The sequence below is a fragment of the Phoca vitulina genome, unplaced genomic scaffold, assembly GCF_004348235.1.
Source record: "Phoca vitulina isolate PV1807 unplaced genomic scaffold, GSC_HSeal_1.0 scaffold8, whole genome shotgun sequence".
NCBI classification, from domain to species: Eukaryota; Metazoa; Chordata; class Mammalia; order Carnivora; family Phocidae; genus Phoca; species Phoca vitulina.
Genome location: NW_022589711.1, coordinates 68457636 through 68483693, shown reverse-complemented (window position 1 = coordinate 68483693; position 26058 = coordinate 68457636). Strand labels below are relative to the sequence as shown.

General features: G+C 36.9%; 1 protein-coding gene across 6 annotated transcripts in view; it reads left to right on the top strand.

The window, feature by feature from the left end:
* Positions 1–26058, top strand: part of NLGN1 (neuroligin 1) — an 825166-nt gene that overhangs the window by 8474 nt on the left and 790634 nt on the right. The window contains exon 1 of one of the 6 annotated variants that reach the window (XM_032407186.1): positions 2392–2492. The exons of the other annotated variants lie outside the window; for them this stretch is intronic. The gene's annotated coding sequence lies outside the window, so the exon portion shown is untranslated. Of the gene's footprint in view, positions 1–2391; positions 2493–26058 lie in introns of those variants that run through there. 6 annotated transcript variants of the gene reach the window in all.

Sequence of the window (26058 nt, the reverse complement as noted above, 5' to 3'; positions counted from 1 at the left end):
GAAGCCGTTTGCACCCCAGCAACCACCTCTGACCTGGGCTGCTCACCTCCAAGGGAACTAATATTTGAATCAAACTTAAAATGATAATTAGTAACTCCATCTGTCTTTATGGTCAGAAGCAGATGCTTCTCCTTTTTTAATAGAAGGTATGTTTGCAAGTGAAAACATAGTGAAATTTGGTTTTAAGGAGATCCCACATTTTAGTGGGCACTCGTATCAAGTGAAGACCACCAGGAGAGCATGTTTTCTAAGTAAGCGTCTCGTCTCTCTGACCTTCTCTCCTCTAGACCTGGGCAGTATCTCAGACTTTGACATCCACTGTGAAATAATTTTGGTTCACAGCATTGACCCTAGATATTGTAAGTTCCTAAAGCTTCTCTCAGGGAATAAAATGGTTAATTATATATCAAATACACCATGTTTCATCAAAACTAAGGAACAACTGGTTACAGGGCATAGCCTTATTCTATGTGCACCTTTGAAAGAAGAAACACCTCAATTAAATCATTACACAATTCTTTCCCACCACTTAAAATTTTTATTTTATACTTTTATAAAAAGTAAACTAGACTTAAATAGATGTATATTTTTATACTATATCAATCTTGTACATATACCAAAAGTATAATATTAATAAATACATTGGTTTAAGAATGTAAAAAACTTTGTTCTATTTAGATTCTCACTCTTTTGAATCATTTTTTTCTGACTCAGAGCCATCAATATCCATGTTTTTTCTGACAGTAGTCTCTGTGTGTTGGTGGTATGTCATTTCTTAGGAGTGTTCCATGATTGTCTTCAGCATTTCATTCCAAGCAACTGATGCTTTCTGAAAGGTTTGATGCCGGTGCTTTGTTGATATTACTGGAAGGTGACAACTGAGAATTTTCAGATGACAATCTCATATTTCTTTCTTAAATTGTCTTGAAATGTCAGGAGCAGTGGTTGTCTGGTTATGGCAAGAGGAACACAGCCAATTTTAACATACAAAGTCAATGGCTACTGTGCCTCCACTACTCCTTGGCTATAGGAATTATAAAATACATCCTGATTTCAGAGATGTTAAAGGTTAAAAAAAATGTGTCAGAATCAATGAAATGTGGCAAGTGTAATGATACATGTGTCCTCATTTTTTAAGCAGTAATGATTATTAATTAACCAACTATTTAATTAATCTCTAAGCATTTGGATATGAGAGATAGCTACATAATTCTTAGACAGTATGATTAGAATCTAATTCTATCCCTTCTTATTCTCCACTTACACTCCCAGTTTGTAATATATAAAACATAGCTAGCCTTCCAGATAGATAATGGTAGGCATGAAACAGCACAAGACTAGGAATCAAGTGACCTGTGTTTACAGAGCAGACTCTTCTAATAACTGTCACTTCCTGTAATTCATTTAATCTCTCTGGCCTCAGTTTCCATGTTTAAAATGTACAGTTAGACTAATTGAAATTAAATGTGTCTTTTGGCTCTTAGAACTATTTAGGGTAAAGAAATCAGTAACAAAGAATGTTCATAATACTAATATATATCTAAGCTGGTATTGAATAAATGTAATGATAGAGAGGTGTTATTTTAAAGTATAAGTTTATATACTTAAAGTATAAGTTTATATATATTAATATATAAAAATAGATATAGATATAATAGATAATATATAAAATAGATATTTCATATATAAAATAGATATTGTAACTTTAAGATTTATTGTATAGCTTTAAGATTTTATAATTTTTGGAGGTTTACACATACATATCTTATTTGCTCTCTAAAGCAACTGTGAGCAGTGCAGAGGGTTCGACAGAGCAGTTAGGATTTAGGACCCTTCTCCTCAAATATACTGGATGGAAAAGATCATTGAATAAATCAAAGCCAAATAAAGAATGCAAAAGTGGGAAGAGGCAAGGAGAAAATGCATTTTCCATCAGGAACAAAGAAAACTTAACACAAGGAATTAACTATCACTATATATAAATGTTCTGCTTAAAAAGAGAGTCATCAGTAAAAAGCAAGAGAAAATTGGCAGGTAAAAATGAAGTTTCCTTTTTTTGTTTTATCATTACTCAACCACATACCACTGATTAAAAAAATATGAATAAAAGGAAGAGGAGTCTTGGGTTAGATCAGTCAGATGCTACTATTTGTGGATATATCTTGACAGTTCTTACTGTGCAGTTCCACAGACAACAGTGTTTCTTCTCTGTATTGTATTTGAAAATTGCCACTGCTTTTAAGTGGCCAGAAAGCTGGGGACTTACTTTCTTTTTTTTTTTTTTTTTTAAAGATTTTATTTATTTATTCATGAGAGACAGAGAGAGAGAAAGGCAGAGGGAGAAGCAGGCTCCCAAGGAGCAGAGAGCCCGATGCGGGACTCAATCCCAGGACCCTGGGATCATGACCTGAGCCGAAGGCAGACGCTTAACCATCTGAGCCACCCAGGCGCCCTGGGGACTTACTTTCTGATGAATAACAAGCTCTCCAGAGGTATGTCACTCTCCCTTCTCTCATTGGAGTATAGTCACTACAAGGAAAACACTGTTGCCTCTCACCTACCTATTTTGCCATAAAAGTGAGCTGATTTCTAGAGCATGAAGAAAACCCTTTCTTTTGACTAGATATTCTCGAAGCTCCTCTTTAATATAATTGAAGTATAGAATGCATAATATTGCTGCAAGTAAGTAGACTTTTATTGAATTTAATTAAATTATTTTAATTCTCTATTTAGGCCACTTTGTCTATTAGAAAAATATCCAGGGGCACCTGGGTGGCTCAGTGGGCTTAGCGTCCAACTCTTGATTTCAACTTAAGTCGTGATCTTGGCGTCCTGAGATCCAGTCCTGCCTCGGGCTCCCTGCTCAGTGGGGAGTCTGCTTGAGATTCTCTCTCTCCCTCTGCCCCTCTCCCCAACCCATTCTCTCTCTCTCTCTAAAATAAATAAATAAATAAATCTTTAAAATAAAGAAAAGAAAAATATCCATGATACTAGTATTTAAGATGGAGAATATGGTTTAATGGTTTAGAATGTTAGACCATTAAATAGGGTATTGAAATTATATTCACATTGCAATCAATATTTTATGATATCAATCATAATTTTTGACACCAGATAATATGTAAAACATGTTGTAAAAAGGAATAATTACTTTTTAAAATTTTTAAATAAATATCCAATAGTATTTCCATCTGAGAAGCTGAAAGGGCCAGAATGGTTTTTTTACACAATTATAGGCGAACTTCCTTACTTTGCAAGTGACAAAGTAGGCCAAGATAAGAAATATCTTGCTCGGTTAATACAATGATTGAACTTGGACCAAAACATCCCAATCCTCATGTAATGCCTTCATGCATCAGTTTTACATACAGGATAGCAATACACATATCAGCATCATATATGATATATATCTGTGATTATAGAATTATTAGTTTAGGAATAAAAGGGAGATAATTGACAAGTTATAAAGAAGGGTGTTTTATTTTTAGAAAGGTTTAGTAAAAAAGAGATAAGGATATGAACAATGGAGAAAAGGGAGCAAAGCATTGCTTGAAGAAAAGCAACAAAAATTAAGAATAGGACATGTAGCAGAGGTAATTGATCATTTAAGACTTGTTCAAAAGTAAAATAAGTAAGTAAATAAGACAACCCACATTAAGAAGTACTATTGTAGAAAAAAAAGATGTTTATTGAAAAGATACATCTCATTCTGTGTTAAGTAGTTTGGCTTAGGACTTCTGCAAATCAGAAATGTCAATTATATATTTACCCTGAGATAAGCAGTTTCTCAGAAAAACTGGTTCATATTACTCACATCAGAAGAAACTCAGTTTTATCAGAAAGCAAATTAAATGATTTGAAAGGAAAATATAACTTTCTGAGTATATGTCTATTAATATAACTGATTGATAGTAAACCAATTTGAGATCATTGATTGATTATCATTAAGCAAGGAGATTCTTTTTTCCATAGTCTGCCCAGATACTGTTTTCTAACCTGGGCAGCCTCTCCCCAAAATGTACTAGAAATACTCTGCCACTCAAAACATCTTCTTTCCCCTCCACTATAGTGCTCTAGTCAGTCCTTTCAAAACTGTTGATTACAGGACATCTATAATCAGAATGTCCCATTTGCTTAAGGGAGAGGCTCTAGTTGGTGCTAACTTGTCCTTTAACACCCAATGATCATCCTCATCATTACTTAAAAAAAAATATAACATTTCTATGGCCTAAGAAGTGCAATTTCAAGTGAGATATATTCCTTTGTTCTACTAAATTGAACCTGAAATCAACATGTCCCTCCCGACTTTCCTTGAATCCACTTTTTGTAAAAACAGCAGCTCATTTTGGGAATCAGTGCCTAGAATAACCAGCACTTGGAGAACAAAGAGTGAATCAGTTAGAAGAGCATGAGCATGTTTTCTATAGAACTCCATAAACATGGTCATAATTTCTCATGAATCGGTGCATTTTGACTCTGCTAGTCAGAAATACACTGGGAATAGTCCTTGTATTCAATGTAGAATGTCATTCCCTCACCTGTCTTCTCTAAAACTCCAGAGGAGCATGAGGCCTCACAGGACCACCTCTCATGGGGTCCTTTCTCTACCGTGCAAGCCTAAAAAGAACAGGAGAGTAAGGTGATGCTACTATAGGGCAGAGAGTAGGCCCAATCGCTGGAATGGAATCATCTATCAGGGAGATACAGACAGTATGAAAGGTATCTTTAAGTTTGCAATATCCTTTAAATCTGCTATACTCAAGCTTGCAAAACAGTTATCTATGTGTGTATATATATACATAATATCTTTACACATATAATATATATTTTATATTTATTTGTATGAATATGTTTGTCTGATTTTTTCCCTTCCCCATGTGATACTCAGCTAAAATGAATGAAATGTAAAATAGGTTTTGATGGGGAAGGCCAGGAATATTAGTTTAAACCAGGACCATTGCCAATGAGATGAAGCCTTGGTTCATGCCAATTGCTTACCAGAAAGATGCTTTAGAGTCCCATAGGGAGGACAAGAAGCAATCCCTGGAGAGGGTGGGGTATTGAGAAACTGTGTTGTGAGAAAGGGACTATAAAATAAACAAGACTGAAGCAAACAAATTTGTTCTGCCTCACTCTTTAGCCCACAAGGTGATCCTGTTGCTAAGATAACATTAAAATGTGTAATTCCGTGTAGTCTTCAAATTTTCTTCAATTTTTATGTATCTGTCCAATAGGGCTGATAATGTCAACCTCATAGGGCTTTGTGGGATTAAATGAAGTGATGTATTTAGTACCTTTGCTTGGCACATAAAAAAATGTCTCAGAGTGTTCTTGTTACCATGATAAGCCTCCACACATGTACACAAACCCATTCTCTGCTCACTCAGTAATAACAGTTTATCCCACACTTTTTATATGCCACGTGGTACTAGGCACAGTAAAGAAGGCAAAGATAAAGCAAACCTTGTCTCAAAGATCCTGGGGATACTTCTTTCTCCCCCACACCCCAGCCTTGGAAATTAAGACACAGAATGCTCTACATTCCTGTTTTGGCTAATGCAAAGAAGTTAGGGCTGTTTTTATTTTATTAACACATTGAAGGAAGGATAAAGCATTTAGAAATGGTGAAATTGGCAGCTTTAAAAAAATTCAAGGACTCTATCAGCATTAGAATGTGAAAACATTTGAGTCATAGGCTTGCTAGGGAGTGAGTGTTTAATAGGTGCCTTTGTAAAATCTCCAAACTAAGCTGTATCATTTTCTATACATGCTTAAATCTCTTAATTACAAAGCAACTTTAATTATACATAAAGTATGCCTCTTCAATCATGTTTTAATCACACATGAAAAAAATTAAATTTATACCAAAGTTATTTTCTGCATTCCAATTCTGATTTTTAAACTCTGGCATATTCCGAACCAAAAAATTGCATTAAGCTAATGTTTATGCTTGCACATAATCCCACACTTTCAAGGCAACACTTAAAATATTCAGAAGAGCTTCATAAGAGGGAGTAGTTTAATTCTGCTGTTGACTCAGAGCCATTGTTCTTCACAGTTACAGCTCCTCTGGCATAGGCTACATATGGTCACTTGTTTTCTCAGTGTACAGAGTGATAATGCATTAACATTCTGGCTGGTGGTAGAGGATACGCTGTGTTTTAGAGAAATATATCAGGGAGGATGTGCTGCCTCTTGGGCGGAAAGGAGGACAAAATCAACGTGGGAGAGCCTGCAGATTGCCTCAGAATAATCCCCGCGGCTTTAACGATGGTGACTGACCTAGGAGCCTGGATTTCAAATATTGGCTGCCTTCGGGTAGGACTTAATACTGACAAGGGTGGTCTTTGGAGACAACTATGGATCGCAGCCATGGAAGGAGATTTTGCCTGCTTCTTCTCTGATGCCATTCAGAAATGCCATTCTGGAGCCTTTGGTTGCCTCTTGCAACACACATTTTATGACCTCACATTTGCTCTGATCACTGCTATGTAGGCCATAGGTTAAAGTGGAGTTTTGGGCTGGTGACTGATGGACTCAGAGGTCCATTAGAAGTACTTAAGTAGTTTCTTGGAGCATGATTTAAGTAGTTTCTTAGGGACTTTGGCCAGGGTTTAGTGAACATGACTTTTCTTTTACCTTTTACAGTTTCCTTTGGCGTATATGAAATGAAGAAAAAGGGCCAAGGGAGATATTGTATCTATTCTTATATCATGAAAGATGTCACCTTTCATCTAGTTTTATTCTAAGTGGAATTGTATCCCAAGAGACATTTCTAGTAAAGCAGGCCCCAAGGGCTTCTCCTTACCTTTCCCAGCTAATCTGGTTTACATCTATGATTGTGAATAAAACAAAACAAAAGAAAACCACTCATACTAGTAGCAGCACCAGAGGGAGCCACTTACACAGTTTTGTCTCAAGCATCAGCAAAGCTAACAATAAGGGTTGAAATGCAGAAATATTAAGATTTTTATTGTATTTTCTAAAAAAGAATGGTAGAGAAGTTGTTGATATGTAAAATCTGTTAGCAGCAATTCCAAATTATGGGACTAGTAGCAACCACTTCATTTCTCCCACTTGAAATATTTGTGAATGGTAATTGCCTGGCTGCAATCCAGAAAGTAAATCATATTTCAAAATGTAAAATTGTATTTGGAGCAAGAGGTATTTTCTCTGGTCCTGTCATTGTCCCTTTGCAGAATACTATTAGCAAGTGTTTGTGTTTGAAACTTATGCCAGTTTACTGTTTTTGTAATGTAAATGATGCTACCAAAAATAAAGATGAAGAATAAAACTCTTTAGAGGCACGTGCCAGTGCTCAAACATATTCTCTCTTTCCCTTCTCTCTGTCTCTGTTACACACACATACATGCACACACACACGTACATATTTGCACTAGTATTTGTCATAAATCAGTAGAGGAAACATTGCTGTAGGGACATCAGGTACGCTTTTCTTTGGGTCCCTTGCAGGAAAGAGAACGTCAGTAACACCTAAATAAAAATAGGCACGTGTCTTTATTAGCACACTGACCTTTTTCATGAAGAAACAGTCAAATGCATACAGTCCTGGGGATACTCTCTTAATTACCACTCCGACAGAATATTTCAGGGAAATGTGTTGATTCCAACAGTCTGTTCTTGGAAGGGAGGTTTCTAGGTCTTCAGTTGTTTTATATTCGCTAGTTGTATCTCAAATCATAAAAACATTGGAAAGGCAGAATGGCTGTAGTTCTTCAAACAAAAGCTCGTTATTCTTAATACTCCTCAGTCCCCCAGCTCTGATAGAATCAGGTAAATCTCATTGTACACAATCACAAGAAAGAATGTTCTATAAAATAAAATGATCTCCACTGGCTCATGTAATGGCACTTCATTGACCTGATTACAATAAAGTCTGCAGTGCATAATGTCGGCAAGGAATGCTTTTTTAGGTTTCTGTCTGTGACAGTCATTCTCTTCAAGAAAGTACTTGATTATTTGTGGTTTGTGCTACAGATGGAAAGGAGAAAATGAGAGTGAAGATTAGTTGCACTTGACTCTGGCAGTATTTATCTTTCTTTCTTTATAGCAGTCTTTCATTCTTGTCCTGCATTGCCACCCAGCCAAACTGCTCCCCTGAAACTGCCTGTATCTAATCTATTTGTGAGGAAAGTGGCTATGGGAGGGGATTCAGGGGCATGCAAAATGACTGATCAAATGTCCTGCCCATGGGACTTCAGGTATACAAATTTGCCTCATGAGGCAAAGGAGCATATATTGTTTATTTTTTGGTGTTTTATCTTTCTATTTATTCATCCATCCATACATCTGTCTATTTAAATTTTTAATATAGTACTTCTCAGTGCAGAAAAAGGTACCATTATTGAGGAATGGATCCACAGGAGTTTTGCCAACTGCCAGAAGTCTGGCAGGCATTGATTAGCACTTCTTCAGGGAGCCTTGGTCCCCAGATGTCTAGAGAAGTGCTGTGCTGGGACAGTGGGTCAATTGGGAAGCTCTGTACCTAAGGATATCAGTTGATCTGTCCATCCCCTGGGCAAGAAGGTAGAAAAATACCTCTTCTCCCTGGGAAGAAGATGAGGGAGAAAGCAATCGTGGTGGTGGTGTGGTAGGCTACCATCAAAGGCATGGAGGGGTTGGTATGAGCTTTGAACAGAGAGGGTGCCCCCAAAGGGCCTCGGTGGCATATCCATACTTCGTTTGCATTGCAATATGACATATTTAAACAGGAAGCCCAGAGAGGAGAGGGGCCTGTAGGACCCGAAATGGTCATTTTCATACTGTTGTCCCCAAGCTGTGTCTGGCAGCAACATGATAACTGTATCACTGGCTTAAACCAGAGGGGAATGCCTGAACATTGATTTGAGTTTGAGAAAGGAGATAGTATATACTACTGTCTTAGTTCATTTGGGCTGCTATGACAAAAATACCATAGGGGGGCAACTGAAACAACATTTTTTTTTTTCCTCATACTTGTGAAGGCTGTAAGCCCAAAATTAAGGTACTAGCAGATTTGGTGTCTGGGGAGATCCTACTTCCTGGTTCATAGACAGTTATCTTCTTGCTGTGTCTTCACATGGCAGAAAGGGGAAGAGACCTCCTTGAGGTCTCTTTTATCAAGGTACTAATTTCATTCATGAGGGCTCCTCCCAATGTTTCCACCTCCAAATATCATCACATTGGGAATTAGGTTTCAACATATGAATTGGGGTGGGGGACCCACAAACATTCAGTTTTTATCAGTACTCTTATTGGTAGTACTCAAGAAGCTAGGCAAGGGCAGGGGACAGGGTGAATAGAAGATCCAGTCCCCTGTCCAGGAATGATGAAGTGGCTATACTTGAACTGGACTAGAGAAGGAGCAATCCCCAGGCAGCTAGGATACCAATGAATTTAAGGGATCAGTGGTCCTTTCTTTGTAATCTTCCCAGAATTACCACTATATTTTGGTTAGCAGAGGACACATGGAGGCTTAATTTGCCTCCTCAAAGGAAATCAGGAGCTTTAGATAAGAAATTAGAAGAACATTGCGTACTGTGTAACTTCTCCATGATTAGTTCTGTCTTCCCCTCTTTATTTTCCTCTTGTGATTAAAAGTAAAACCCTTGAAGGGAAAAAGACCTGAATATTTATGCCTTTAGGGGGAGCAAGGAAGGAAGATTTAGGGAGCAACATCTCACATTGAAGTCAGATTTGTTGGAGCAGGACCACAAAAGGTGGAGTGAGCAGTGTTGAGAAGGCTGAAGGTGTAGGACCTAAAAAGATAAATAAGGAGAATCAGTCTGCCATGGGAATGGATCCTGGGACAGAGAAGTGGAGAGGCCCTAAGACCCGCATATAAAAAAGCTCTATCAAAGAAGTCCACCTGGAACCCCTAAAAAATAAATTGAAATAAGATCTCAAATAAGGTGCAGAAGAAGACCAGCAGCATTGAAGGAGGAAACTGCAAAGTGAGCAAAACTTTTCCTTGGTCTTTGACTCAATGTTTATCAAGCAAAGTCAGAACATTTGGAGCACCTTGAGAACCACATTTGTTTTTCAAGCTAATTGCGATTAAAGGGTGATTTCAAATACTAGATTTAACATTCCTCCAAATAATTATAGTAACTCAATGGTATATGGTTAAATTCTGGACCTTCAAGCAGTGCTTTCAGTGAAACCTCCTTTGTCAACTGCAAAATAGGCAAATTTATAGCTCCCTATTATACAGGGATTGCTATTTAAATCTAATGAGATGGCAGGGTTGGGAGGGGTGATTATTTGAGGCCATTGGCAGGCATTATATCTCTTTCTCTGATTCTTATTTTTTTTTAGTCCTCAACAAGTAATTTAGCAGTATGGAGACAAATCTTGCTTGTTTCTGGAAGAAGGATGGAAAAGAACTTGATGTAGGGGATAGTGCACAGGACTTAAAGTTGCATGATGTGCATATAAATTCTAACTTTGCCATTTGTTGATGATTGGTGGAAGCTGCTTAACCTGGCTGAGTCTCAGTGTTTTTACCTATAAAATGGGAAACATATCCTTGCCTGTTTTGTAGCATAGTTGAATCGAATGAGTCAGAGTCAGAATCTGAAGAGGGATTTTATATACTACTAAGCTCTATATGAATATAGGATGCTGTTGAATATGACAGAGTGGAAGGCACCATCCTATAGAGGAGTCAGGAAGTGGAGGGAATCAGAGCATAGGTCTTTTAGTAAGAAGAGCCTATATATGAATCCAAGCTTTACCATCAAATTATTTAACCTCTCTATGCTTCGGTTTCCTTATTTATAAAGGAAGATAAGGATAGCTCTCCCTTTGGGCCTATTGTAAAGTAATGAAGAATAAAGGAGAATGTACATAAAGTGCTTGGTACAGAGCCTGACACATAAGGGTGCATAAATAAAATAAATATTAGCTATTACTAGGTGTGATTTTTGTGGTTGACTCCACTGAATTTATTTATCTTGGAAATAATAAACCCATGAACTTCACAGAAAGGAATCCTGTAGTCCAAACACTGTATTTCTATATCACATTCACATCAATTTATCTAAGTAATTTATCTAATTTATCTAGGTTTGAAATACCAAAGGACTGAAATCTGTATATTTTACAGCTAACAATGTATAGGAAGTACATTAATTTTTTTTCACTTGGGTGATTTGGTGACCCAGAATTTAGCATTGCATCATTGGTATCTATCTATTATCTATCTATTTAGTTTGGTGGATTGCTGCATCCTTCAGCACTCATCTCTTGTGTCACATGGTCATCAGGAGGGTGAATGAACATCTGTTTGACCACAATGAAAGAATCCTCAGAACACCTCTTTCCCATGCTATGGCCCCAACCATGTTTACTAACGTTGTGAAGCAACAAAATCCAGTGGTTCACAGATGGTTTACAGAAGAGAAGGGCAAGAAGTGTGTCTTTTTTCTCTTTGTCTCTCTTTATCTACTCTCTGCTATTATCTACTTTTTATTTTTCTTTTCTATTCTTTACTTGGCCCTGTCCACATTTTCCCCATCCTTTCTCCTTTTCCCTTTATTATTATCATAGATAATTTTCTTTCAAGGACTATTGTAAATATGATTTATACATTTTGAATACCTATAATTGTTTGCCAATTAGTTTTTTTTTTCCTTATGGTTGCTCATGTCTCTGACAGGCTTGCAAGCAAATACTTAGAAATGTAATGAATGTAAAATTTATTTTTTACCCTATCTTTGTTGACCACTCCTAATTCCCAGCCTCTGCAGTTATTTCCCGAAGCTAATGTAAATGGAGCAGTAGCTAGAGCTGTAGCTAATAGTAAAATCCCACCTTACTTCCTGACAGTGCAAGGACATGAAATAGGTTCATAAAGAGTTCTGGAATTTGGGGATGCAACAAGGTAGTGATAATTTGACTTTTGGTTGGCTTCTGAGGTCCCATTCTTATTTTGCTGTTCTCCCGTTGGTAAATGGATATCTGCCAGGTTCCTTGTAAGTAGATACTTTGACAGGGCATGTGCCCCTGAGCCTTACCTGAGAGACTGAGGTCCTGCTACCTGCTCTCAGCATGCTTCAAGCTAACCCTTCATCTTTGTGATGGTACATGCTTCTTACTTCCTTGTCACCACATCTGCCCTAGCACCTGGTATTTTATTGGCCTTGATTCCTTCCCCAGCCCTGTGCCATGCCCAAGGCTGCACTCTCAAATGTCATTCTGAGCTTTTGCAGCCCATTGTCATCTGTTTCTGTCACTCTATCTAGACTCCATGAAAGGGAGGCACTATGGTCCAAATGCTTGTGTCTCCCCACTCCCACATTTGTATGTTGAAATCCCAGTGCCCAGTGTGATGGTATTAAGAAGTGGGGTCTTTGGGAAATGATTAAGTCATGAATGTGGAGGCCCCAGGAATGGGAGTGGTGACTTTATGAGTCCCCAGAGAGTTCCCTTACTCCTTCCTCCATGTGAGGATACAAGGAGAAGTCTGTGACTTGGAAGAGGGCCCTCACTGAACCAATCTGGCACACTGATTTCAGATTTCCAGTCTCCAGACTGAGAAATTTCTGTTGTTTTTAAACTACCCAGTCTGTGGTATTTTGTTATAATAGCCTGAATAGACTAAGACAGGAGGACTTGTGGGTTTTTTTTGTTCTGTATTCCAAGTATCAAGCAGACTAAGAGTTTAGCCCTGGTGGGTTCTCAGTAAATGTTTGAAAGACTGTTGGACCACTCTGATGCCTCCCCCAGTGGTTTGTTGACATGCTACTGGAAGACTTTCTTTCAACCTCTGATAGTGGGTTTCCATGGACAGTGTAGTAAATGCTGTGTTTGATAAGTGCAAGTGATGATAGGTGATAATGTGACAGGGAGGGGCACCTGAATTCAGTCTCTAAAGAAAAGTAGGAGTTTACCAGTTATTGGGGTCCTGGAATAGGGTATTAAGATAAGTAAAAGCATGGCTTTTTCTAGATCTGTAAGTAGTATGGCATGACAGTGTTGTTGTTTTTTTTTTTACCCCAATTGTCTTTGCCATTTGGCTCCAAAAAGTTTTGCTTTGAACTATAGCAGAGAAAGGGTATTGCTTTTTGAACTGCATGAATCAAGCTTTAGAATCAGATAGAAATGGTTTCTAATCTGGTCTCTTTTTTTGTCCATTTTGTGGTCTCAGTTAACTAACCTCTTTGAGCATCAATATGTTGCTAAGTGTGCAATATGATGGTAGAGGGTAGGCTCAATAAACGTTTGTTGCCTTTCATTCTTTGTTTCTTTTTTTTTTTTTCATTGCCTTTCATTCTTAACTCTGCTTTTCATGGAGAGATATTGGCTTGTTTTCCCAGAAAGTTTGTGATACCTTTTACCAGCAGGTTTTTTTTTTTTTTTTAAGATTTTATTTATTTGAGAGACAGTGAGAGAGGGAGAGAGAAAGAGTACAGAGGGAGTGGGAGAAGGAGAAGCAGACTCCTCGCTAAGTGGAGAGCCTGATGTGGGGCTCGATCCCAGGACCCTGAAATCATGACCTGAGCAGAAGGCAGATGGCAGACATGTAACTGACTGAGCTACCCAGGCGTCCCTTACCAGCAGTTTGATAGACTAATTATTTCAGGTGATATGACTTCTACCCTTTATCTTTTATTCTTATTCTTTATTCTTTTGTAGATTTTTTTCATGATCCAGATCTTAAAACATTAATTTTCATGTCATGGACATACATCTTTGTTGATAAGCCTCTGTAAATACTTTTTCTGTTTATCTTTGCATTTGTTTTTCACTCTACAATTTTTTTCACCAGATTTTTTTTCGTACTTCACCATTTTACTTTTATTTTGTTTTTCTTCTCATATATCCTTATTCCTTAAGATTCACATAAGGTAAAGAATTTAGACCTCAAGATGGGATTCTCTGGAAAAAATAGCTGATAAAAATTCAGTGAAGGGTGAGCATATTTTCATATTATGATTTGGATTGGCTAAGACATGGCATGTTTTTATGAAGATTCCATTGCAATTGAACAATCAGATGTTCATAGAATTTGTGGTAAGCAATCAAGAGATATTTAAACTCAGGACAAAATCCTCCTTAGTGAGAGACAAGAAGGAAAGAGAAGTGTGGTGAGATAGGATTGATAGTGAAAATTGACTAGAATATAAAGTTAGATTGATTCATTCATTTTGTCAAAGATATTTACGGTGCCTGTCTCAGTTTTAGACTCTCGGGCTACAACAGTGAACTAAACAGGCCAAAATCCTTGTGCTCATGGAACTGACATCCTACTTTAGGGGAGATAGACTATAAACAAAATGAATGAGTGATCTTTATAATATGTTCAAAGATGGTAAGTACCATGGAGAAAATAATAAAGCAGAGAAGAGGTGTGGAGAGTGTTGGAGAGGGAAGGTATAATTTTGAATTCAAAATCAGATGGTCAGAGTAAGCCTTACTAACAGGTGATCACTGGAAAAGACTTAAAGGAGGTAAAGGAATAAGCCATATGTGTACTGGGGAGAAGAGCTCTTCTGGTGGAGGGAGCAGTCAGTGCCAAATTCCTACAGTGAGAACATGCCTGGTGTGAACATCAAGGAAGCAGCTAAGGCTGGAGTTGGGAAGTTGTTGGGAGTTGTTGGCATACAGATGGTATTTAAGCCTCGAGACTGGATTAGATCACCAAGAAAGTAAGCAAAAATAAATGCCCAAGATATGCAAATTTATGAACCTTAGGCAAGCTCCTTATCCCTCTGAGTCTCATTTTTCATCTATAAAGTGGAAATAAAAATATTTTCCTCATAGTATGGGAGGATTAAATGAGATAGTGGTTATAGAATATGTGACACTTCACTGGTTTGATTTTATTCTGTTCTTTCGATGATAACACAACCTTTAGAGATGGCACTGAAGGGCCAAAGGAAAAACAGTACACCAAGAAGCACATCTTCCATTCCATGAATTCTTTTCCTTAACTCACATTTCTTTTGTTTTCCAAATTTTTTTTTTTTTAAAGATTTTATTTATTTGGCAAGAGAGACACAGAGAGAGAGGGAACACAAGCAGGGGGAGCAGGAGAGGGAGAAGCAGGCTTCCTGCCGAGCAGGGAGCCCAATGCGGGGCTCGATCCCAGGACTCTGGGATCATGACCTGAGCCGAAGGCAGACGCTTAACGACTGAGCCACCCAGGTGCCCCTGTTTTCCAAATTTCTAAATGATTGATTCAATTGAGAAAATATTGCCTTTGATCACAAAGCAGGTATACCCGTCAGGTATAATCTTGAGAATTTGCCTAAGAAAAGCCATGTAAAAATTTACATGCAAAACACAGTGTTTATTGCTTACGAGGATATCATACCAGGACACGTAAGAATCAAGATCAGAAATGAGGCATGAGGAGATATAAGAAAAGCCAAGTGTTTATTTTGAAGTCTACAAATATGTTCTTGGAATTTCTATAGAATAAATTCTTTTGTTACCATGGATTGAATTTAACATTTCACCTGTCTCTTTTAATTCCACACATGTCCATATCAACATATGCTCTTATAATTGTAAAATTAAGACTTTTGTGACCTTGGGGATCCATTATTTGGAATTGGTACTTTGTGTTATTGTTTTGTTTATTGAAAATGATCTACCTTTTTGTATTAGGTTTTCAATGAGGACATACTCTTTCATGTCACAAGGTATTCCCTGTGGCCACACAAATTACATTGTATTAGTCATTTATGTCATTGAATTTAAATATCCAAAATGTCCAAGAGAGAAAATAAGTTAGAAATAATTTTTTTGATGCATTTTTTTTAAATTGGTCTTCTTCCATTTTAAGACTATAGAATTAGACAATCATGTAAAAGTTCACTAGTTAAAATTATTTAAGATAGTTCTTGATATGGGGACACCTGGGTGACTCAGTCAATTAAGCATTGGACTCCTGATTTCAGCTCAGGTCATGATCTCAGGGTCGTGAGATCCAGCCCTGCTTTGGACTCTGGGCTCAAGGCTCAGCACCGAGTCGGCTTGAGATTCTCTCCCTCTCCCCCATCCCTCTCCCCACACTCTCTTTCTCCCACTCTCTCTCTCAAATAAATAAATTAATCTTTAAAAAAAAGGGAGAGGGAGGAACTCCTGGGTGGCTCAATCGGTTAAGCCTTGGCCTTCAGCTCAGGTCATGATCCCAGGTCCTGGGATTGAGTCCCACATTGGGCTCTTTGCTCAGTGGGGAGCCTCTTTCTCCTTCTGCCTGCTACTCCCCCTGCATGTGCTCTCTCTCTGACAAATAAATAAAATCGTAAAAAAAAATTTAAAAAAAGGGAGAGGGAGAGAATCTCAAGCAGACTTGGAGTGCTGAGCCCTGAGCCCGGAGTCCAGTGCAGGGCTGGATTTCATGACCCTGAGATCATGACCTGAGCCAAAATCAGGAGTCTGAGGCTTAACCAACTGAGCCACCCAGGTGCCCCAATAAAATAAAATCTTTAAAAAAATTTAAAAAAAAGTTCTTGATATGATATTCAACTTAATTCTCTAAATAATCTATTTATATTTATTTTATTTTATTTTATTTATTTATTTTTTTTAAAGATTTTATTTATTTATTTGAGAGAGAGAGAATGAGAGAGAGCACATGAGAGGGGGGAGGGGCAGAGGGAGAAGCAGACTCCCCGCCGAGCAGGGAGCCCGATGCGGGACTCGATCCTAGAACTCCAGGATCATGACTTGAGCCGAAGGCAGTCGCTTAACCAACTGAGCCACCCAGGCGCCCAATCTATTTATATTTAAAAAAAGAATTTTCGTATTTTGCTTAATTATCTGAAACATATAAGCATTTCTAATTTTATGGAAACAGTCTATAAAGTTAGTAATTCATATTTTATCATTATGTAGATTTAAATTCTGTCTTAGAAAATATATATCAAATACTAATTCTAATTCTTTTGGGTTGCTTAGTTTTATATTATACACTACACAGTAATGTAAAAATTTATAACAGTTTGCTTGCAGCAATGACTTGCAATTTTAAAGATATGATGTTGGATCTCTCTATCAGTTATACAGTTCTTTTGCAACTAAGTGGTTCTGCTGCATGGAAATTGCATAACAGATATTATAATACAAACTATGAAGAGAATACACAATATGAAAAATTAAAGTAACTACATTCTTTAGATGCTTCATTTCTTCTTTAATTAAACTTTTTTTGTAAATTTTCTCCCCCTTATGAATTCTCAGATTTTATCCCCACAATTTATTTATTTATTTTAGAGAGAAAGAGAGAGAGAGCAGGGGAGAGGGGCAGAGGGAGATAGAGAATCTCAAGCAGACTCACTGCTGAGCGTGGATCCCAACTTGGGGCTAGATCCCAGGTCCCCAAGATCATGACCTAAGCAGAAATCAAGAGTGGGCAGCTCAACTGATTGAGCCACCCAGGTGCTCCCCCCGATACTGGATGACATAATTATTAACTCATTGTTTTAATGACATAATTTAACAACTAATTACTTGATTTGCACAGTTGTTTCTAGGTTTTTTTCCCCCCTATTGTCAGTAAGAAACATTGTATATGCTTTGCACAGTTGTTTGTTTCTGTAGGGACAATTCTTGATGGGGAATTTTTGGGGTGAGGGATATGCAAATTTTCAATCCTTTGAGAATATATTCCCAGTGTGCCCTCCCTAATGGTGATGGCCACATGTAATCCCTCTGACAAAAGTTCAGTGTGCCCTCTTCAAGACTGGTCATTACATTCTTTTTAATATTAGCCAATCCAGTAGGTGTGATCTCTCTCATTGCCTAAATTGTCAGAACTATGATTATTAATGATCTAAACATTTTAAAATATATTTATTTGCCAAATGAATTCCATCTTTTGAGACTTGTCTAATTTTTCTAATCTATTGTCTGTTTATTCTGTTTATGGGAATATAGATCTCCTTCTTGTTTTTTTTCTTTGACATCAAGCTTAGATTCTGTTACGCCAAGTTACATGCATATTAATCAATATTTTCTTTAGATACCTTTATGTTTTGAGTTTTTTACAATTAAATTTTCATTTCATCTGGAATTTGTTTTGTTGTGAAGTATTAGATAAGGATCTAAATAGCAGTATTGAAGAGCCCATCTTTCCATAGTAATTTGAAATGTTTTCTTTATTATGTACAAAATACTTACATGTACTTGTATCTTCTGGACTTCTTCAGTTTCATTAATCTGTTTATTTGGAGGGGCGCCTGGGTGGCTCAGTTGGTTGGGCGACTGCCTTCGGCTCAGGTCATGATCCTGGAGTCCCGGGATCGAGTCCCGCATCGGGCTCCCTGCTCAGCGGGGAGTCTGCTTCTCCCTCTGACCCTCCTCCCTCTCATGCTCTCTGTCTCTCATTCTCTCTCAAATAAATAAATAAATAAATCTTAAAAAAAAAAATGTTTAAATCTGTTTATTTGGAAAAATGTTACATTGTTTTGATTTATTACATATTTCTAGTACTTTATAATATTGAGCAGTACAGGTCCTGTGTATTAGTCTTATTTTTCAAATATTTTCTTACTGTTTTGTCCACTCTTTCTTCCAGGTGGAATGTAGGCTATTTGTTTAGTTAAAAATAATATTATTGTAATTTTATTAACCAAGTAAATTTTAAATAATCTTTGTACTGTTGAATTTTCAGAATCAGGAACCCAGTTTATCAATTTTTTCAAATCCATTTTTGTTAAAGACTTTTTATTTTGAAACAATCTTAAACTTATGGAAAAGTTGCAAGCAGAATACAAATGCCTATTTTTCTCCTAAGCCATTTGAAAGTAAGTTGCCCATCTCCCCTTCAAAAACTTTAGTGTGCATTTCCTAAAAATAAAGACGTTCTTCTTCCTAATCACACTACAGCCATCAAAATCAGGAAATTATGGTTGATACATGACTTCATCTAATTCTCAGACCCTGTTAGTTTTTGTCAATTTTCCAATAATGTCCTTTATAAATAACAAAAGAATTCAGTTTAGAATCATGTCTTTAGTTGCCACGTCTCTTTAACCTTGTTCTATCTTATATAGTTTCTCAATCTTTTTTTGATGTCATAAACTTAGTACTTTTAAGGAGTAGAGGTAGTCTACTAGTTTGCTAGTCAGCTAGTTTGGATTTGTTTGGCGTTCATTCGTGTTTAGCTTTAAAGCATGCATCTTTGGGAGGAATATCATAGAGGTGATGCTACACTTTTCCCATTGCATCTTCACAGGTGCTGCTTGAGTAAGGTGATGTTTGCCAGTCTTCTTCCCTGTAAAGCTTTTCCTTTTCCCCTTCATAATTAATAATTATTTTGAAGGAGAACCTTAACACTGTGTACATATTCCATTCCCAGCTAACTTTTAATTAATTAACTATATTTTTTATCAGGATGTACTCATGATATTCAATTGTATTTAATGGGTTATGTTACTCTCATTTTTTTTTCTTTTCACGTTCAGATTTTCCTGTATTTTACTAGTGGGAGCACTTTAGGGTGGGTCTTGAGATCCTTTGACATGTCCCTATCATGCTTGGAGCAATGCCTTGCTTTCTGGCGCAGTAAATGTTCCAGGTAGATTTTGTACTTCCACTTCTCCAGTCCTGGAACCAAGCATTTCTCTAAGGAACGCTGTTTCTTTTTATTCCTTTATTATTATTATTATTGTTATCATTATTTTGGTTATTTATACTTCATTTTGTTTCTTTAAGGAAAGATCAGTTTGGGGCAAGTAGGAAGCTAATATCTGGTTTTAGTCCTGCTAGCTTTCTCACCAAATCTAGCAAATATATGTACAGGTTTCCCCTGCTATCCAAAAGTAGAACATTCCTTTGAAAACTTTTGTAAGCTGAAAAGGCATAAAGTGAAGGAGCAGTACCATTAATTGAGTGGAAAAATTTTTGAGTGTTCCCAGATCCCCAAAATAACCTCTTACAGGCTTTTCTGATTCCTTAGGATACATCTTGCTAATGAATACACAAAATAAATTGAGAAATAACACTCAGATTCTCACATAGTTCACCGTGGCTTGGTGCTGGGTGTAGTTCCTAGGGAGGGAGGTTTGGTGTAGCCCCTCTCGCTGCTGCCGTACCTGCTGTCTCTATAATGGCTCACTGCAAAACAACACTCAGTATTATTTTCGCTTTCATTTTTCATAAAAGCAAAAGTCCTCTTCAGATTCCTTTTGGTTAATGAACACAGGTACTAATGTAGGTGTTTCGTAACAGCGAATTGCCATAACATGAACTTTTGAAAAGTGGGGGATACCTGTAATATACAAAATATTTCATATATATATAAATGTTTTTATTTGCACAGCATATTTGGTGACAAATCAATTCTGTAAGGTTTTTTTTTTCCATTTTGGTAAATAATTCTTTTTGCATGAATTTTTTTGATATAAAATAGACTGATTTTTAGAGTAGTTTTAGTACAAAGTTGAGTGGAAGGTACAGAGATTTCCCACATAACCTTGCCCCACATGTGTATAACCTCCCACATTTTTCTTTTTAAATTTTAGAGTGGGGGAGGGATAAAGGGAGAAGGACTCTTAAGCAGGCTCCACACCAACATGGAGTTAGACACAAGGCTGGATCTCACAAACCTGAGATCATGACCTGAGCCGAAATCAAGAGTCACATGCTTAACTGACTGAGCCACCCAGGCTACCCAACCTCCCACATTATTAACATCCTCCACCAGAATGGTACATTTTTTAAAATCAGTGAACTTATGTTGACAAATCATTTTTCCCCCAAATCCATAGTTTACATTAAGATTAATTCTGGGTGTTGTACATTCTATGGGTTTTAACAAATGTGTAATGATGTATATTCGCTATTGTAGTTTCATACAGAATAGTTTTACTGGTTTAAAAATCCTTTGTGCTTTGCCTATTCATTGCTCCCTCCCTCCTAAATTCTGACAACTGTTGATCTTTTTACTGTCTCCATAGTTTTGCTTTTTCAATAAAGTCATATAGTTGAAATCATACAATATGTAGAATTTTCAGATTGTCCTTTTTCACTTAGTAGTATGCATTTAAAATTTTTTCCATGTTTTGATAGCTCATTTCTTTTTAGTGCTGATTATTATTCCATTGTCTGAATATAGCACAGTTTATTTATCCATTCTCCTACTGAAGGGCATCTTGGTTGTTTCCAGGTTTTGGCAAGAATGAACAAGTCTGCTATAAACATTTGTGTGCAGGTTTTTGCATAGATCTAAGTTTTTAATTTCTTTGGATCAATACCACAGAGCATAGTTGCTGGATTGTATGGTAGGAGTATGGTTAGTTTTGTAAGGAACTGACAAACTGTCTTCCAAAGTAGCTGTATTTTGCATTCCCACCAGCCAAAAATGAGAGTTCCTGCTGCTCCACATCTTCAACAGCATTTGGTGTTGTCAGTGTTCTGACTTTGGCCATTCTAATAGGTATGTAGTGGTATCTCATTTTAATTTGCATTTAATTTGTATTTCTCTGCTGATCTATGATGTGGAACATCTTTTCCTGTACTTATTTGCCATGTGTATATCTTCTTTGGTGAGGTGTCTATTAAGGTCTTTGGCCCATTTTTTAACCTGGTTGTTTGTTTTCTTTTTGTTGTCTTTTAAGAGTTTTTTGTGTATTTTGGATAACAGTCCTTTATCAGATGTCTTTTGCAAATATTTTCTCCCAGTCTATAGCTTGTCTTCTGATTCTCTTGACAGTGTGAATGTTCTGCAGAGCAGAAGTTTTTAATTTTAATGAAGTCCAGTTTATGAATCTTTTTCTTTCATAGATTGTGTCTTTGGTGTTGTATTTAAAAAGTAATTACCATACTGAAGGAATGACTGTTTCCTTTTAGAGGAAAATAATATTTAAAAGTCAGGATCTGGGTGCTAGGTGTTACCACTGGAGTGTCACTCCGTCTGGGCTTCTCAATGGACAGAGCTGGGAAATACGTATTTACACAAATTTACATCAGTATTTCTGTATCTTTCTACCTATCTATTTAAAGCAATGAGTTTACATTAACACTTCAAATTCTGATCAAACAGCACAGAATTCATTTTTGTTTTCTCCTTTTCCATATTTGTAAATTTTTCTTTTTTTTTTTTAAAGATTTTATTTATTTATTTGACAGAGAGAGAGCGAGAGAGCGAGCACAATCTGGGAAACAGCAGGCAGAGGGAGAGGGAGAAGCAGGCTTCCAGCCAAGCAAGGAACCTGACGTGGGGCTCTATCTCAGGACCCAAGGGATCATGACCTAAGCTGAAGGCAGACGCCCAACCGACTGAGCGACCTAGGTGCCCCATATTTGTAAATCTCTTACCTGTTAATCAGGAACATGTCTTCTAGCATTTTTAAGATATTTACTCATCTGATCAATTCTCCTGCATGAAACCAGTATCCCACTATTGCCACTACTCCTTCCTCTGAATAGATGCCCTCCTCCTGCCACTTGGGCTCTGACAGTCCTCACTAGGCTCCCCCCTGCATGAACACCCTCCTCATCCAGTTTGGGCCCCAACGGCCCATGTCTGGGCTTGCCCCTCTTTGGATGCCCTCCTCACCTTGCTCATCTCCTGGTTCCCTACACTGGGTTGCCTCCCTGTTAAACTCCTCCTTACCCTGCCAAGGTCTGACACCTTGCTCTTGGCCCTCTTGGATCCATGCCCTGCCCTATGAGTTGCTATCTTTACTCTACCTTACCTCATTACTTGTTTAATAACGAAAATAAGGGGGTGGGAAGAGAGTCAGATCTTTTATGTCCTTCAGTAAAATTTATACTTTGTTGTTAGTTTTCTTGTCCGATTCTTAGCCATCTTATTTTTTTTGTTTGTATTGTGAACATTTATTGTTTATTTTCATCTAATTTTTAGTGTATAGGAAAGTTTTATTTATATGTTGAGTGTTTATAGTATATAAACCAACCAAGTTCTTGAGCTCTTCTATATAGATTTAATCATTTCCAATTTGGGAATTGCAATTTTATCTTTAAATTGTGATCATTTGGCTCCTTCTTCATATGTATTTAATTGAACTTTTCCTGTAACATTAATTTCCATATCGCTTTATGCATAATGGAAGTTTTCTGAAATTGATAAAGATTCTTAGCATTTGGGAGGCTCTTGGTTTAGTCTGTGTAATTTTTATTTGTAGAAAAAAGTTATTTAAATAAAAATGTCCATAAAATTAATTGTTTAGTATTAAGATATTTCTGATTTATATTATGATTAACAGATTATTTTAAAATATACAAATTGATGAAATTTAAAAGAATGAGGGCCTTTTAAAAATATTTAAGAATCAGCTAACATGCTGATTGTTCTTTAAGCTTAGATTTTTTTTCCTTCCAGACTATAGAAGAAGAAAATAAACAATTATAAAGAATTCTAAAATTGTCTCTAATCCAAAATCCAGATGGTGAGACCAGGTATGATGGGAAATTATGGAAATAAAATGATTTATTATTGTTGATTCATATTAGACAACTTTAGGCCTACTTGAATTACTCCATATGTTCTTCCCTCAAGTTTCCGTTCGTTTCCTAAAAATCTTCTAATGTTATCAAAAGCAAAGTAGATTCTAATCTTCATATGCTTTCTTGTGAAATAATACTTGAGCTCTTTGTAGCAGTGGTTTTCAAATTTTAGCATGCATATGAATTATCTGTGTGTGGGGGCTGGGAATTGCATGTTAATCAAACACTCCAGGTGGTTCTAGATCCATGGGCTCCATTTAAGAAACATTGATTTAGAGTGAGACAATGTGTAAGTCAATGTTTCAGCTGGTTCACGTTTCTTCCACTTGGAGACAAACAGAAATCTTTTTTTTCTAGTGAGGACTAGAGAACATCTGTGGTCACAGCTAACTGCATCTATATAATTTACTTCCAAAGACTCTGTTGATGTTCATCATTTCTCTTGGACCAAGAGCTAAGTTCCTTGAATGTTCCTATCCTTTATTAGGTTTTTAGTAAAATGACACCACATAAAGTAGTCTAAAAGGAGTTTCAGAGCTAACTGCTTTTAGTTATTTACCCAATTTTCAGGGTTTAAGAAGCTTTCTTCCAGTCAAGAGTAAGTTCAGAATTACCTGTGAATAGCTACAAAACAGTGGTTGTTCCTTGTAAGCTCCTAAGTATAGCACGTGTGTTGGAGGAAATTATTTGGTCATTTGGTCTAATGCAAAACTGAAAGGGTGGCCTGAAGTTTGCCCAACAATTTAAAATATGTTGGTGTTCAATTCCGCATAACTAATGCTCCAATTTCTCAGTTGGTCCCTTTGCTTTCTGTCACTTCTGAGGAGCAGAACTGTGAAGCTTGAGGCCACTCAGGCTCCAAATTTGTGACAAATCCCCCAGGGCTCACTGGACTGGCAGTAACTTCTCGCAGTTTGATTTCCTTTCAACCACTGAAGTGTTAGGAAAGTAACAACAAAGGCTCCCACGGAAAACAGTTTTGTTTCCTGACTATCCCTCCATAGTCATGACTTACTTCTTTTCTTCCATGGATTTTTTTTTTTGTCAAATAATTTTAATAGTTTTCTCCATATAATATATGGTATGGTTTTCACAAACTGGCATAATCCTTTAACTGTGTTTTGAGTATAAGCCACTATTTCTTACATTCTTCCTCCTATCGCATCATCTGCCATAGAAAAGTTGATTTTATTTTTAAAAATTTCTTTAGCCTTTTAAGCTGTTATTTTCACTTTAAAATATGGTGTTTTATGTTACAAAGTTAGATCTTCTTTTAAAATAGTATAGATATGTATAAAAATCTCATGTTCACTGAAACATTATTTTGTGATATTTCAGCATCAGTTCAATAAAAGAAAGTCATTTTAGGGAAAAATGTAGTCTATGCCATGCATTCAGTCAAGAAAGGAGGCTAACATTTTAAATGAGGGAAAGATATTATGAGGAGAAGATAATGGCTTTGGGGTCAGACCAGTACCAAACTGGTATTGCTCTTTGTAACTATTATCCAGAAACTACTAAACTAAAAGATAAGGACAAACTCAAACAACACATGATCTCCATCACTAGCAATATTGTTCTTACTTTGCTTTTTGTTCTTACTTTTCAGCATGTCTAAATCTCCCTTTTTATTTTTATTATTTTTATTATTTTTTAAAAGATTTATTTATTTATTTTAGAGAGAGACAGAAAGAGAGTGCACGTGCACACGCATGTAAGTGGGGGGGAGGGGCAGAAGGAGAGAATCCCAGGCAGACTTCCCACCAAGCATGGAGGCCATTGAGGAGCTGGATCCCACGATCCATGAGATCATGACCTGTACCAAAACTAAGAACCAGACACTCAACCGACTGAGCCACCCAGGCGCCCCTAAAACTCCCTTTTTAAATCACTTATCAAATCCTAAGTGAACCCAGCACTTACTTAAAAAAAAAAAAAAGAAAGAAATGATTATTATAGAGCATTTGCTAAGAAAAAAATCAATTTTAAATGACCAACATTAAAAGCAAAACAATTTTTCATTGTTATCCAAAATGCTAATGAAAACATCTAGATATATTTCCCAATATTCAAATTATTTCACAGTATTTAGAAGCAAACAAAAGACTGCTATTCATTACACATTTACTCTTTGCTATGGTTAGTTGCTCCCATTCCTTTGCAAATAGCGCATGGCACACATAGGAGTTCAGGAATAAATTTTAATAACTCTGAATTTCCTACCACTCATGACCTATCTCTCATAATTCAAGGATTTCATGCTATAGGGAAGACAAATGGGGAGCATTCTATATTTGTGGCCAGGAGAATTCATTTCTAGGCATGGTTTAACTCTGTGTCCCCGTAATCCTATAATGTATCTACTAGTTATCTGTTTGTGACCCACCCTACCTAGTCCACATTTTGCCTTTCTCTACCTTGTTCTGTGCCCTGAGAGGCTGACCTTGACTTCTATGAGCATTTACCCAGGCTGCCATGACAGCTAGCTTTCTGTTTAATCCAACACATGCAAGTCAATAGCAGGAATGAGGGGTAGTAGGAGAGAGAGTTTGGGTTATTTTTCCACCATTCCTTCCCACCATGTGCCACGGTTTCTAGTAGTGACTGCATCCTCCCATGACTGGCACTTTAGCT